The sequence below is a fragment of the Mus caroli genome, chromosome 3 (assembly GCF_900094665.2).
Source record: "Mus caroli chromosome 3, CAROLI_EIJ_v1.1, whole genome shotgun sequence".
Lineage (NCBI taxonomy): Eukaryota > Metazoa > Chordata > Mammalia > Rodentia > Muridae > Mus > Mus caroli.
Window position 1 is genome coordinate 21614462 of NC_034572.1, and position 13819 is coordinate 21628280.

The 13819-nt window shown below is 39.2% G+C and overlaps 1 pseudogene; it reads left to right on the forward strand.

Annotated features, from left to right (window-relative positions):
- Positions 1 to 4556: 4556 nt before the first annotated feature.
- LOC110291068 lies at positions 4557 to 6719 on the forward strand (annotated as a pseudogene).
- The last annotated feature ends 7100 nt before the right edge of the window (positions 6720 to 13819 follow it).

Here is a 13819-nt window from a genome sequence, read left to right on the forward strand (position 1 = left end):
GCCTCCAAATGCTGACACCATTGCATACACTAGCAGGATTGTGCTGATAGGACCCTGATATAGCTGTCTCTTGTGAGGTTATGCCAGGGCCTGGCAAACACAGAAGTGGATGCTCACAGTCAGCTATTGGATGGATCACAGAGCCCCCAATGGAGGAGCTAGAGAAAGTATCCAAGGAGCTAAAGGCCTGCAACCCTATAGGTGGAACAACATTATGAACTAACCAATACCCCAGAGCTCTTGACTCTAGCTGCATATGTATCAAAAGATGGCCTAGTCGGCCATCACTGGAAAGAGAGGCCCATTGGACTTGCAAACTTTATATGTCTCAGTACAGGGGAACCCCAGGGCCAAAAAGTGGGAGTGGGTGGGTAGGGGGTGGGGGGGGAGGGTATGGAGGACTTTTGGGATAGCATTGGAAATGTAAATGAGGAAAATACCTAATTAAAAAATAAAAAAAATTTAAAAAAGCATGATGCTGTCATTTAGGTACAGAAACTAAAATAAAACCTATTATGATTAAAGTTTATATTTTTCAGAATCTTGAAAACTTTTCAGAAAGTTGAGCAGATTGCAGCAGATAAGGAATAGATACTCATACATGTGCACACACACATATATACACACACATTCATATCCCTTTAAACCCTGTTAAGGGTTTGGTTTCAGGCTCCAGGACAAGAGCCTGAAACACATATTGCACATATCAAAAGCAGACCTGGCTTCCAGGTTCTCCCAGCCTCCCTCTGTCCTTACATGGAATACCCTGCCTGCAACCCTAAACTTTCCAGCCCAGGGGCTTTGCTGCCCTTCCCCACAGAGGTTCTTCCATATATAATCCAGACCTTTTGATCTTGCCCTCTCTCTACTTCTCTCTCTTCTCTACCTCTCTTTGTGTGCGCACTTTTTTTCTTCCCTTTTTATCTCCCTTCCCATGATAACTCCCCTGGCCCCTGTTGGGGATTGGTTCTAATGCTCTGAATTAATCCAGACCCCCAAATCAGGAATCTGTGCATCCAAACACTGAAGGTTCCAGTGTCAACTACCTGTGTCTCTTGATGAATCGTTAGATAGGAAATGGAGTAAAATGTAAACTTTATGTAAGGTCTAAGGATATGAAAGTTTCTAAGTGCTTGAGAGTCTGGGAAGGTGTTATAAGGTTGGTAAATGTTGCTAGGAAAGTAAGTTAAGGTACATGGAAGAAAGGAAAAGGCTCACATTTCTTCCTCTCAATATGCTAAGGCTATAAACTAAAACAGATTCTTGTTAAGTTTCAGGGAATCCACTCAAAACCACCTCCCTCAGAAAAAAAATAGACTCCAGAGAAGTACTGTCAATCAACAGCCTTTCCCCACCTTGCCTGCCTACTCTTGAGGGTGGAATCTATTCCTCTTTCCATAGTCCTGGGACCCCCACTTCTCCACCAACGACCAAGACCATGGGCCTAAAAGTTTCAAATATATACCCAAGAAAAATGTTCGTCTCCTAAATTCCTTAATTTTATCTTCTGCTGCCTCTCTCTCTCTCTCTCTCTCTCTCTCTCTCTCTCTATATATATATATATATATATATATATATATATAATGTGTGTGTGTGTGTGTGTGTGTGTGTGTGTGTGTGTGTGTGTATGTGTATGTGTGAAGTCCAGATATTTCCTTAGAAGCTGCACACAGGACAGTTCCAAAGCAGTTAAGCAGTTACCATAGGTGCTCTGGTCTAGCCTCCCAGAACAGACTGCTTCAACTGGGTCTTCACATTTCCACCTCCAGATGCTCCCACAACATGGACAGCAGAGAAACAAGCAGCTCTTCCCAGACTTGATCAACATTCCAGTTTTGCCCAGCCCCCCCCATAACAATGCCCCCAATGCCGGCAGGAAGTACAGACAAATTATTACATTGTCCCTTTCAACAAAGAAGATTTCTTTGAAGAATAATATAAATGTTAACAATATAGTCCAGCTGTATCTTATCCTTCCATGTTATAAATTCAAATGATACCCCACTGCTTTAGAGAGATGCTCCAAGGCATTTTCTACCTGTGACTCTTTTACATCTGAGAAAATTCTAAGTGGCCCCAATTATATAACTGGGCAAGGAAAACATACCCGACAATAGACCAATGAATAAATAATAAAGAAATAAAAGAATTTATATTAAAATAATGCTTTGTTATGTGGGTGCACAGAGATTTACCATGTATTAAGGATAACAGCAAGTTCATACTAATGAGATGATGTGCTGATTTTTACTTAAACAATTAAGTCTTTTAAAAATCATATCATGTTTTAAATCTCCATATATTGTCTACCTTGTGTTTTGAGCAAATTTCACCATCTTTGTTCTTCCACACTCTATTTTATGACCCCTGCACTTCCCACTTCCAGCTTTGTTCTACACAGTTTTATTTCTATTACCATTTAATATATAGAAGCATGATATTTATAAACTCTAGGAACAACTAAGAGAAAAGATGCCAATTTGTAATTCTTTTGGAGACTGCCTTTGTATGTTCAATACAGGGAGTCAGGAGCATGGGAAAAGGTCTTTCTCTGATCTTTGGATGTATTATTGTTTTAAAAGATAACATACTTCCCCTTTCTTGCCAGTTCCTCGATACACTAAGTCACTGTGCTTTGATTTATGCCAGGATGAATATGTTAATTTATTCATTTGCATCATTTATGACATTCTTCCCAGAATGAGCAAAACATCTTTATGTTAGATTAAACACAGGTTACACTGCTCAAGTGTAATCTTCAAGCACCTAGTTGTGTTGCATTGTAGCTGTACTGCTGGTCCTGACCTCTGGTATGCAAAGAATGAAAGAAAAGTCATACAGATGCTGAGGAGTTTCAAAATGTGTTTGACTCAACTGAAAAATATTTTAATAGTTCATTTAAGAGGAATGATTTTTCTGCATTAAAATATGTTTGTTGCTGTGATGTGTTTTCTCCCTTTGTCTCTGAGGCTTCACCTTGCCTCTCGTGACATCAGTGTAAGTATTTGACCTGAGTCAACAAAACATAGTTACAACATGTTTATGTGCATGCATTTTGAACTGCTGTAACTATTTAGATTCTCCACTAATGAATCTGCAGCTGAGAGAGGAAGTTTAATAGGCACTATTTGAAAAAAAATATGCACAGCTGAGATGCAAGGCTCATTTGAAATACAGAGGCAAAATGGAGGCTATTGGTATCAGCACTACTGCAGAAACTACTGTGGTTCCCAGAAGCTTGAGGACTGAGGCTTCAAATGCCCATTTGTACCTGAGAATTCCAATGGAAGGGGCATAATCCCACATCCCTCATCTACCTGAGAAGTGGCTGCTGTTGAGCTTTTTCAATAAAGAAGCTAGTAAATTTTAAATATAAGCTTGTCCCAAGAATTCTTACTCAGCCAACTGAACCATGGCTTTACTATGTAAACCACCTATGTCTCAAAAACTAGAGTCATTCCTATAGCAAGTTATTATACACCGATCTGTGGCATCAAGTCATCACAGGGCACACGTAATCTGTCATCAGTTCAACCATATCAATAGCAAGACCCTGCCCAGATACAGGATGCCCAGATACCTTTCATCTTGTATACATTTGTGTGTTTGTTCTCTCATCCCTGCCTGCCTTTGATTAGCCAGTGCTTGCGTATTGTTAAGAGTTTGATGGCAGACATGCCTGTGTTTCTGGCACAAATGCAATCACTTATTAGATCCCAAACCATAGTTCCTCTACCGATGCCTATTTGTCAGCCTCTGCTCTGTGACCACCAGCAGCAGCCTCAAAATGTAGGCTCGGTTCCTAAAGGAATTCCCTCAGCACAACTATTGGAGGGGAAAAAGAACCAGCAGCAAAATCAGAAGAGCCACCTCGACCAAAGACTTTAGGAAACCTGTAATAGTCACAAGGTAGATTAACAAAGTATCCCATCTATCAGTTAAAGTTAATGGTTGCTGCCGGAACTATACACTCACTATAAACAACATCCTTGTTAACTCTAGAACTCCTGTACCCTCCTTGACGCTAGAAAATTCCCTCATATCGCTCACATGGAAAGGTGTTTCTACTGAGAATGTCACCCATAAAGTCTGAAAGAAGTGGCATTTATACAAAATGTGTAAGTATTGATGTAAGGCAGTGAGAAACACAAAAGCCAAGGGGTACACACACCACCCAAAGAATAAGATAGTTCTTTTTATTCCACCTTAAAAACATGGAAACATAAAAACTACCTATCAAAGGACTCAAAATACTCTCCTAAGGGAAAGTCACAAACTTGGCGAAAACACAATCATATTCCCAAGGTATTTGCAGTCATATATACGGATTATAGCTTGTCACAGCTCTATTGTACTTTCAGATGAAATTGACCACATATACAAAGGGGATTCTGTAAGACTATCACAGGGAGTGTTGTGAATTGGAAGGAGAGCTGACAGCCACTGCCCACCCTCTGAGAGGATGGCTTTGTCCTTTGCTCATGTGGGTTACCTCCATCTCTGGACCCCTGCCCTCGCCCTGCCTCTGCAGGAGGTTTCAACAGGAAACTTGCAGGATGTCTTTAACACAAAGAGTAGTGGATTTTGATGAGACATGGAACAAGCTCCTAACTACAATCAGAGATATTGTTATGTTGGGATACGTAGAGAGAGCAAAATGGAACAACTGCTTCTCAGATATCTATGATGTATGTGTGGCTCATGTGGAACCACTTAGAGAAAAATTTTATATAGAAAAGAATTTGTTTTGAAAAGTCACATTCAGAAGGTACAGGGGAGTTTTGGATTCTGAAGAACAAGTGCTTGTTATGTATCATAGGTATTGGGAAGAACACAGCAAGGGCACTGACTATATGGACTGTTTATATAGGTATCTCCATACCTAGTTTATTGAAAAGAATGAATTGATAGAAGCTGATATATACGGCTATGGTGGAATAGATATAAATGAGCCCCATATGAAAACAGGAGAGCTAGCATTGGTAATGTAGAGAAACGTAATTGTTGAATCTCTTCAAAGCATCATCATCCTTATCTTGGCTGCAACAAGAAATTAAAAACGATCGTGTGGAGAAGACCCAAACAAAAAAATAATATGTGAAGTTATTAACTCCTTTGTTCATGTTGAACAGTATAATAAAAAACTCCCTTAAAGTTTTCCCAGGTAATCTTTGTGTCTCCCTTCCTGACTAAAACAGGATAATATTACAAGCAAGAAGCTTCAAATGTCTTACAAGAGTCAAACTACCCACAGTATATGGTAAAAGGTTTTAGGTAGATTAAAAGATAAATAAATAAGACATTGAAAATATTTGCATCCACATTCATATACTAAGTGGGCCATGAGTGTCAGCAATGGATGGTAGCAGACCACTGACTGTTCTCAGACTCAGAGGGCCCCAACGTCATCTAGCTAGAGAAGAGTAGCATGCCAAATGCATATGCATTACTCCACGCTGTATCAACTGGTTTACCTCATGTGACTCGGAAGCCACAGAATCACATCCACATTGAGGGCCTTAGAGCCACCAGTAGCCATACTCAGGAACATATGCCAACACAATTATTTGTGGAATTATCAGTTTTGGCAGTACATGGTAAATTTCTTCAAGTTACCAACACTGTCCTGAATGGTGATCAGTGTTTTCTGAGTGCTTTTGATAAGGATCTTACATCTGTTGTAAATTATCGAGAACTCAAGTCTGTTTGCACAACATCTGAATTGCTTGCTAAGTACAGTGACAGCATGCTAAAGAAGTCGGCAAAGGGGAAGACAAACTCAGCAGCTTCGTCACTGTTCTCTGATACACCAATGACAAAGATGCTTTCTAAAGAAGCCGTGATCAATAAATTAAAGCAAGCCTGTGGTTATGGATCTATCAGCAAGCTCCATCAGATGTGCACAGGCGTGCGAGTCAGTGCTGATCTCAACAATAAGTTCAACAGTTTCATCAGAAACCAAGACACAGTGATAGATTTGGGGATTCATTTCTGAATGTACATCCCTCTGGCTGGTGCATGGCCTCTCATTCAGTCTCCTTCATCCACATTTGTGATGCCCCAAGAGTTAGTAAAGGGTGTACAGATATTTGATTTGTTTTTCAGCCAGCATTTCAGTGGAAGGAAACTGACATTACTACATTATCTCCAGGCAGGTGAAGTTAAAATGAAGTATTTGGTGAAACTGTATGGAGCTATGGTTATGACCTTCCAAATGGCAGTTCTTCTTGCCTTCAGCAACTGTAAACCTGTCAGCTATAAAGAACTTTGGGACAGCAACCAGATGAATGGAAAGGCTGACCAAAAGAACCAAATCATTACCTGATGTGAAAATGATTAACCATGATTCAGAAAAGGAAGATACTGATGCAGAGCCTTCATTATCGTTAAATGTAAACTTCAGCAGTAAGAGAACAAAATTTAAAATTACTACATCACTGCAGAAGGATACACCACAACAACTGGAACAGACTAAACAGGCTATAGGTGAAGAGCAGAAAATATATCTTCAAGCTGCTATTCTTTGCATTGTGAAAGCACACAAAGTGCTTCTTTGCAATTCCCTCATTCAAGAGGTAATTAGCCAGGATAGAGCCAGCTTCAGTCCCAGTAACAGCATGATGAACAAGTGCATAAAATTCTGAGACGAGCAGTACATTAAGCACAGCCAAGCATCAACAGATGAACATAGGACCTTGAATACAGCTTACATCACTTGAGCCCCGCTGGTGTGGGTATGATGTCATTGCCATCCCCATTTGGTGAGCTCCTGTGGGAAAAAGCTAGCCCGGGCCACTATACTTCGGTAGACTGGCAGCCCCTGTTTGTCTACTGTTTTCCACATCACCAGTGCCATGTCATGAGCGTCAGAGAAAATCCCTATGGATATTTCAAGCTCATGCCATTATGATGTTTCTTAAAACTGTATTTAAAAATTAAGAGAAATATTGCTGAAATGTGGAACTTGTTTTGTACCATGATTTCTCCCCGGCACATTTACAGTTTGTATGTTTGTGTGTGTGTGTGTATGTGTTTTATCTTTTTTCCTGGTTCCTCCTCTGGAAACACTCGATACCATCCACACTTACCCTGCTTCTATGAGAGTGCTCACCCACCCACCCACCCACTCCTGCTTCACCACCCTAGCATTCCTCTACACTGGGCCATCAGGCCTTCATAGGACCAAGGGCCTCCCTTCCCATTGATGATGGATAAGGCCCCTTCAGCTCCTTCAGTCTTTCCCCTAACTCCTCCATTGGGGTCGATGTGCTCGGCCTGATGATTGGCTGCAAGCATCCCCATCTGTATTGGTCAGGATCTGGCAGAGTCTCTCAGGAGACAGCTGTATCAGGTTCCTATAAGCAAGCACTTCTTGGTATCAGAAATAGTGTCTGGATTTGGTGTCTGCATGTGGGATGGATCCCCAGGTGAGGCAGTCTCTGGATGGCCTTTCCTTTAGTCTCTGCTCCACTCTTTGTCCCTATATTTCTTTTAGACAAGAGCAATTCTGGGTTAAAATTTTGGATATGGGTGGTTGGCCCCATCCCTCAACCAGGGGGAAATGCCTAACCTCTAGATATGGTATCCAGAGGTTCTCCTTCCCCTTTGTTGGGTATTTCAGCTAATGTCATCCCCATGGGGTCCTGGGAGGCTTTTGCTTTGCTGGCATCTAGGACTTTCTGGGTGATACCCCCAGTTACCCAAGCCCTATTGCTGCATACTTCTGTTCAATTTCCTGACTCTCTGTACAACTCCTCCATCTCCTCCCATATCTTATTCTGCCCCTCTTTCCCCACTTCTCTTCCTCCCAAGCTTCTTCCACCCTCTACTTGCTTTGATAAAATAATCAGGAACAAAATAGTTCCCACTTCTAAGTAAGACTGAAGCATCCACTCTTTGGCCTTCCTTCCTCTTGAGCTTCATGTGGTCCATAGGTTGTATCATGGGTATTCCACTCTCTTTGCCTAATATCCACTTATCAGTGCGTGCATAGGGAAATGCCTTCATTCTTGCTGATGCTTTGTAGTGTTTTCTTTGTTTCTATTTGGTTGATTTCAGCCCTGAGTTTGATTATTTCCTGCCATCTACCCCTCTTGGGTGTATTTGCTTCTTTTTGTTCTAGAACTTTCAAGTGTGCTGTTAAGCTGCTAATGTATGTTCTCTCCAGTTTCTTTTTAGAGGCACTAAGAGCTATGAGTTTTCCTCTTAGCACTGCTTTCATTATATCCCATAAGTTTGGGTATGTTGTGCCTTCATTTTCATTATTCTAAATGAATTGTAAAAAGTCTTTAATTTCTTTATTTCTTCCTTGACCAAGTTATCATTGAGTAGAATGTTATTCAGCTTCCACATGTATGTGGGCTTTCTATTGTTTTTGTTGTTATGGAAGATCAGTCTTAGTCAGTGGTGATCTGATAGGATGCATGGGATTATTTCAATCTTCTTGAATCTGTTGAGGCCTGTTTTGTGGATTAGAAAGTCTTTACCCAGCAGGCATTGTGGGTTCCCCAAACAGAGCTTCAAGGATCTAGCCCCTCCAACCAACTGTCTTCCCAGATTATTATACTCTCATGTGTTTTGTATCTTAAAAGCCATAGAATAAAACTAAAATATTGCAATGTGATAGATAACCTAATAATTATTTCTACATGAAAATAAAATACATGATGTTGCTGCCTGTCAAATGAAACAAACAGCTCCTCATAGAAACAAAAGCTCTTCTCTCATATTTTAAGAAGTAGAAGAAACAGGAAAAGAAAACTAAGAAAATGTACAGTGAATGGTTTGGTTGAAATTTGTGGATACTATTAAACTTCTTCAAAAGTTGAAACTATCACCTGTAACACAGAAAGGTTTTCAACACCACACTGGAAGGTTTATAATGCATTATCTGCTTAAGAGGAACCTCACATTGAGCAATGTGATACAAACCAAGCAGTATACTGTAGACATATTTAGTAAAGTAAAAAAAAAAAAAAGAGCACAGGTCTAGAATAGAGAAGTGCAACTACTAGATTTCAGCATCAATAAATCAATATTTACACTTCACACAAACTTCAGAAAACTATGGCATTGACCTGCTCTTGCTGCCTTAAGAGGCATGTGACATAGGTATTTTAGGTCAGAATCCATGGCCCTTGGGTCACAATGTGCCTTCCAGTTTCCTCAGGCAGTGAAGCATTCAGGCCACTTTGTGTTTCTCTTATGCTCCCCTGGTAATCAAGGAAACATAGAAGTTTAATAGGACAATTGGTTTTAGACTTTAATCTCGTATACCCTGTAAAGTTTGCAAATATCATTGTATCGTGTCAACTACAACTGTATTGATCCTGACAATTGCTATTATATTCTATTTCTGATAAAGTTATAAAAAATGTCTGATTGCTCTTAGTAAAATTGCCACAGCGTAAGTTTTTCTGTGGACCCTCCCACCTGTCTGGGTTCATATCTGGAGGCCATATTAGGTGAGTTTGGTCCCTGGCAAGTAAGGGCAGACACAGCAAATGGCCTAAATTCTCAAAACAACAAAAGAGATATTTTCAGATTGAATGTATGTAATTTCTTCGATATATGTTGCCTGTATGAGACTGACCTTCAGAAAAATAAAAGTAAAAATGAAAAAGATGAGAAAATGTATGCCAGCTAACACTAACCAAAATGTCTGACATAGATTCAGGAACATCTAAGTGAATCTTAGAGCAAACTACCAGGAGCCTATAGACTCATTTCAAAACAATAAAGAATGGCATCTATCAAGAAGGATTTACCATCCTGAGTGTAACTGTGCTTCATCAGAGCCTCTAATTCATAAAACCTTGACTAAGAACATTTCCAGAAAGACATAGAAAAGAAAAACAATAAACAGATAATGCTCACACTTAAGTAATAGACTAGAAAATTAATAGAATATTAAAATCAATAAGATAGCAAAAAATAAATCTGGACAACTATATCAACTATCTTGATTATACAGCATATCAATATAGCAAAGTAAACATTCTTTTCAGATGGAGACAGATTATTTAGCAAGATTAAGATACACCATATTTGCTACAGAAAAGTTGTTGACATCCAGAGACGTCTCTAACAAAGATCAGAATAGCTTGCCAAGAGTATTTCATTCTTGCTGGCCTGCTTTGATCTCGTTCTCTGATGAATTTCCTGTGGAGTTTTCCAGAGTTGCTATACTACATGATACTGTTACAAATTAAAGTACGCATGAGAATCTGTATCTTGTTTTTGTTGAGGTCAGGAACTAGTGATGTTTTCAAAAATTTGATCACAACATTATTTTACTGTTATTTTTTTTTTTTTAGAAAAACTACAATTAGTCTCAATGAGCCCCTATGAGTCCAGGTTTGTGGATTCTGTGGCTTGGACCATTAAACTGTACTCATCCTGAGAACAAAGGACATATACTGATCATTTTTAAAGATTTAGTTTGATTTTAACTATATGTATGTGGATGTTTACATGTCAGTATGTGTACAAGAGTGTAAGTACATGCCACACACACTCCAGTAGTGACTGTGACAGGCCCAAAAGCTTGGACACAGTCCAGAGGCGAAAAGTTCATGGAAACATAGTCTCCTGGAATCCTGGCATCCTATAAAACAAATGCTCCAAATTTGTCCTTGCTTTAGTCAGAGAACGGATCTGGGTGCTTTTCTTCAATATTGTTTTATTATAAGTGCCTCTAAGGATTGATTTTGACATATAGCTAAGTTAGATTAGCCTCCATCAGTGTTACAATATCCTAGGAAATTGTTGAGCCAACCTTGGGCTTTGATCTTTGTAAGAATGTTACTCATTCAGATGAAAATGCCTCCAGTGTTGATAGACAGTGAAAGAAATCAGACATTACAATTTACTAGAATAGAGCTAGTAATCTCAGGGCTAGTCTACATAGCCAACAATGGATAGCTGATTCACTCCCATACACAGGAATTTACAATGGCCTAGAGGGAAGGTGGACTATACAATAAACTAGAATTGGAACTATGTCAAGGGTATGAAGCCCTTGCCCCTGGCTTCTAAGAATAAGCTGACCTTAGGTGGTGCTGCTTTTGATCCCAGTTGTTAACATTGATTTTTATCCCAGTTGGTTCCTGTTAGCTTTTATGTATGCATTCCTCTGTTTTGTTGTAAAAGTCATTTTGCATCAGGTAACTTCATTGTACCTTGGATGACCTTAATGCATCACTTAAATTCTTTGCTTTCTTCTGTAATATATAAGTCTGATGCTCACTTTGAGAAATTACATTCCCATACAGCACTCTCTCTGTGTCTGTGTTTGTTTGTCATCCGCCAACTTCTTGACTACCTGATACTGAGACCCTGATTCCCCACGGGTGGAGGGATCAACTGAGTCCAGTCCATGGCAAGTGCCTATGGAGACCAATAGAGAAAATCACTTCCTCAGTAGCTGGCATTATGTGAAGCTGCCAGTGTACATGTGTGCTGAGAACTAAGTAGCTCTCCATAAGAACAGCAAGTTCTTTCAAATGCTGAGCCATCCCTCTAGCCCCCTTGTTTATCACTTTTTTTCTTTGATATGCTACATTGCTGGGACTAGCACACAAAGCTTTGCACATGGTATGCACTAACTCTACTATTAATGTATCCCTCAACACCAATCATCTTATCTTCTATAAGATTGAACTCATATTTCACAAACAAGTTACATTCATGAGATGATTCACAACTGTTGCTTAATAAAAATGTCAGTGTATTAGTACTGACTATTCAACACTACAAACACTATGTTAATTGTATAACTAGTTACATTTGTAGTATTTGGTGGAACTAGTTCAATATTTAATACAGACTATCCTGACTGTTTATACAACAATATGATTTTAATTATCTTTGTATTTAACACACTTACAAAATGCCGACATATTTAGTATTGCCTAGATATTAATATTTTGTTATATGGCTACATCAGAATCTGTTCTGATCACAAATAGAAAGGACTGGGTAGGAGGAACCACAATATTTTCTGATAGGTTAATTTTGCATTATGCTTTTTACACCTACACTTGTGCCTTTAATTGGAAGATCTATAAATGCTGGAAACTGGAAACACATTAACAACAGGACTTTTACAAAGCTTTTGATTAGCTCCAGATAAAGACATTTTCAAAAACATGATAAAGATATTTGAGAAGAATATCTTATAAATTTGACAGGGTGAACATGGGTAAGAATTCAACTGGAGAATGGTAGAAAAAAGGTGCCTGGTACTGATTGTTATAGAAGTTATTTGCTAAGAATAAAGAAATGCACAGACTCAGTTATTTTAAGATGCACTAATGTATAGATGTAAAGATCATGGAACTATGTTGCTAAGTGTCCTCTATAGGGATAGCTAAATTGCAAGTGGACGTCTCTTGGATCTGGCTAGATTAAGGGCACTAAACTTTGGCATGTCCCTGGTTTTGAACTTCTAAGAAAAAGGATCTGCTAGAGCCTGAAAAATACAGAGGCAGATGCTTGCAGCCAAACCATTGGACTGAGCACAGGGTCTCTAATGTAGGAGTTGGAGAAGAAACTGGAGTAGCTGATGGGGTTTGCAGCCCTGTGCAGGGAGCTACAGTGCCAACTGGCCACACACACACACACACACACACACACACACACACACACACACACAAACACACACACAGCCCGGAGCTCCTGAGGACTGGACCACCAACCAACGAATACACATGGAGGCACATATGTGGCAGAGGATGGCTTTGGTGAACATCAGTGGAAGAAGTGGCCCTTGGGCCTAAGGGGGATTCAATGCCCCAGTGTAGGGGAATGCCAGAGCCAGAAGCTGGGTGTGGGTGGATGGGTGTGAGAGCACCCTCATAGAGAAGGGAGTGGGGGGGTTAGATGGGAGGTTTTGGAGGGGAGATCTGGAAAGGGGATAACATTTGAAGTATAAATGAAGAAAATGCCCAATAAAAGTAAAAAAAGAAAAAAAAAGAATAACAGTTTTATTGATATCCTGAAAAGTTTAGATCAACTCGATGTACTACCCAGAGACCATAGGAGGCTGTAGTTAGTGTTGAACTTTCACATGTAGCCAGTGTAAAAGGTTCACTGTTTCCTATTATAAATAAAGAGAGATTCTTAGTTCATAGATTATAACATTCTCAAAATACAACCAGCAGCCTTTTCCATCTTTCTTTCTAAACAGTTTTCCAATTTGAGATCACGACTTAAGCATGTGAGCTTTGCTGAGGCTTGCAATCGATTTGCTATTTTGACTATATTATTTTCTTTTATGAAACCAAATATATTGTGTTAACTTAGGTCAAATATCAGTTGATATTTGTCTCAAACATTCAATTAAGTAAATTTTAGAAATAGCCTGACATTATGTGGGTGCAAGGAGTGTATGTGTGTGTGTGTGTGTGTGTTTAGTGTGTTAGAAAAAAATTAGATTGTAAAACCATAGTAAGAAGTAAAACATAAGTACTTGAAGTGAAGTAAAAGAGAAGTACTTCATTTAAACTTAGTACTCTTTTAATAATGTATATAATGCTAATTTTAGTACGTAGTTTGGAAAGTTGAAGCTAATTAAGAATTGAGTCAGTCTTTTATTCCAGTACCAGATATTTAGTATTTGATGAATACATGCCAGACACTGGTAAACAAAGACTATCCATAAAAACATTCTAGTTTTCTCATAGGTTGGTATATGAGATTCTTTCTGGAAAAAAAATGTAGACAGAAGCTATTTTCGGGTAGAAGAAATTAGGCCCAATTATATTAATTTGTTTCTACCATAAGAAGAAACATTTTTATTAGCAACAAGGAGGCATGG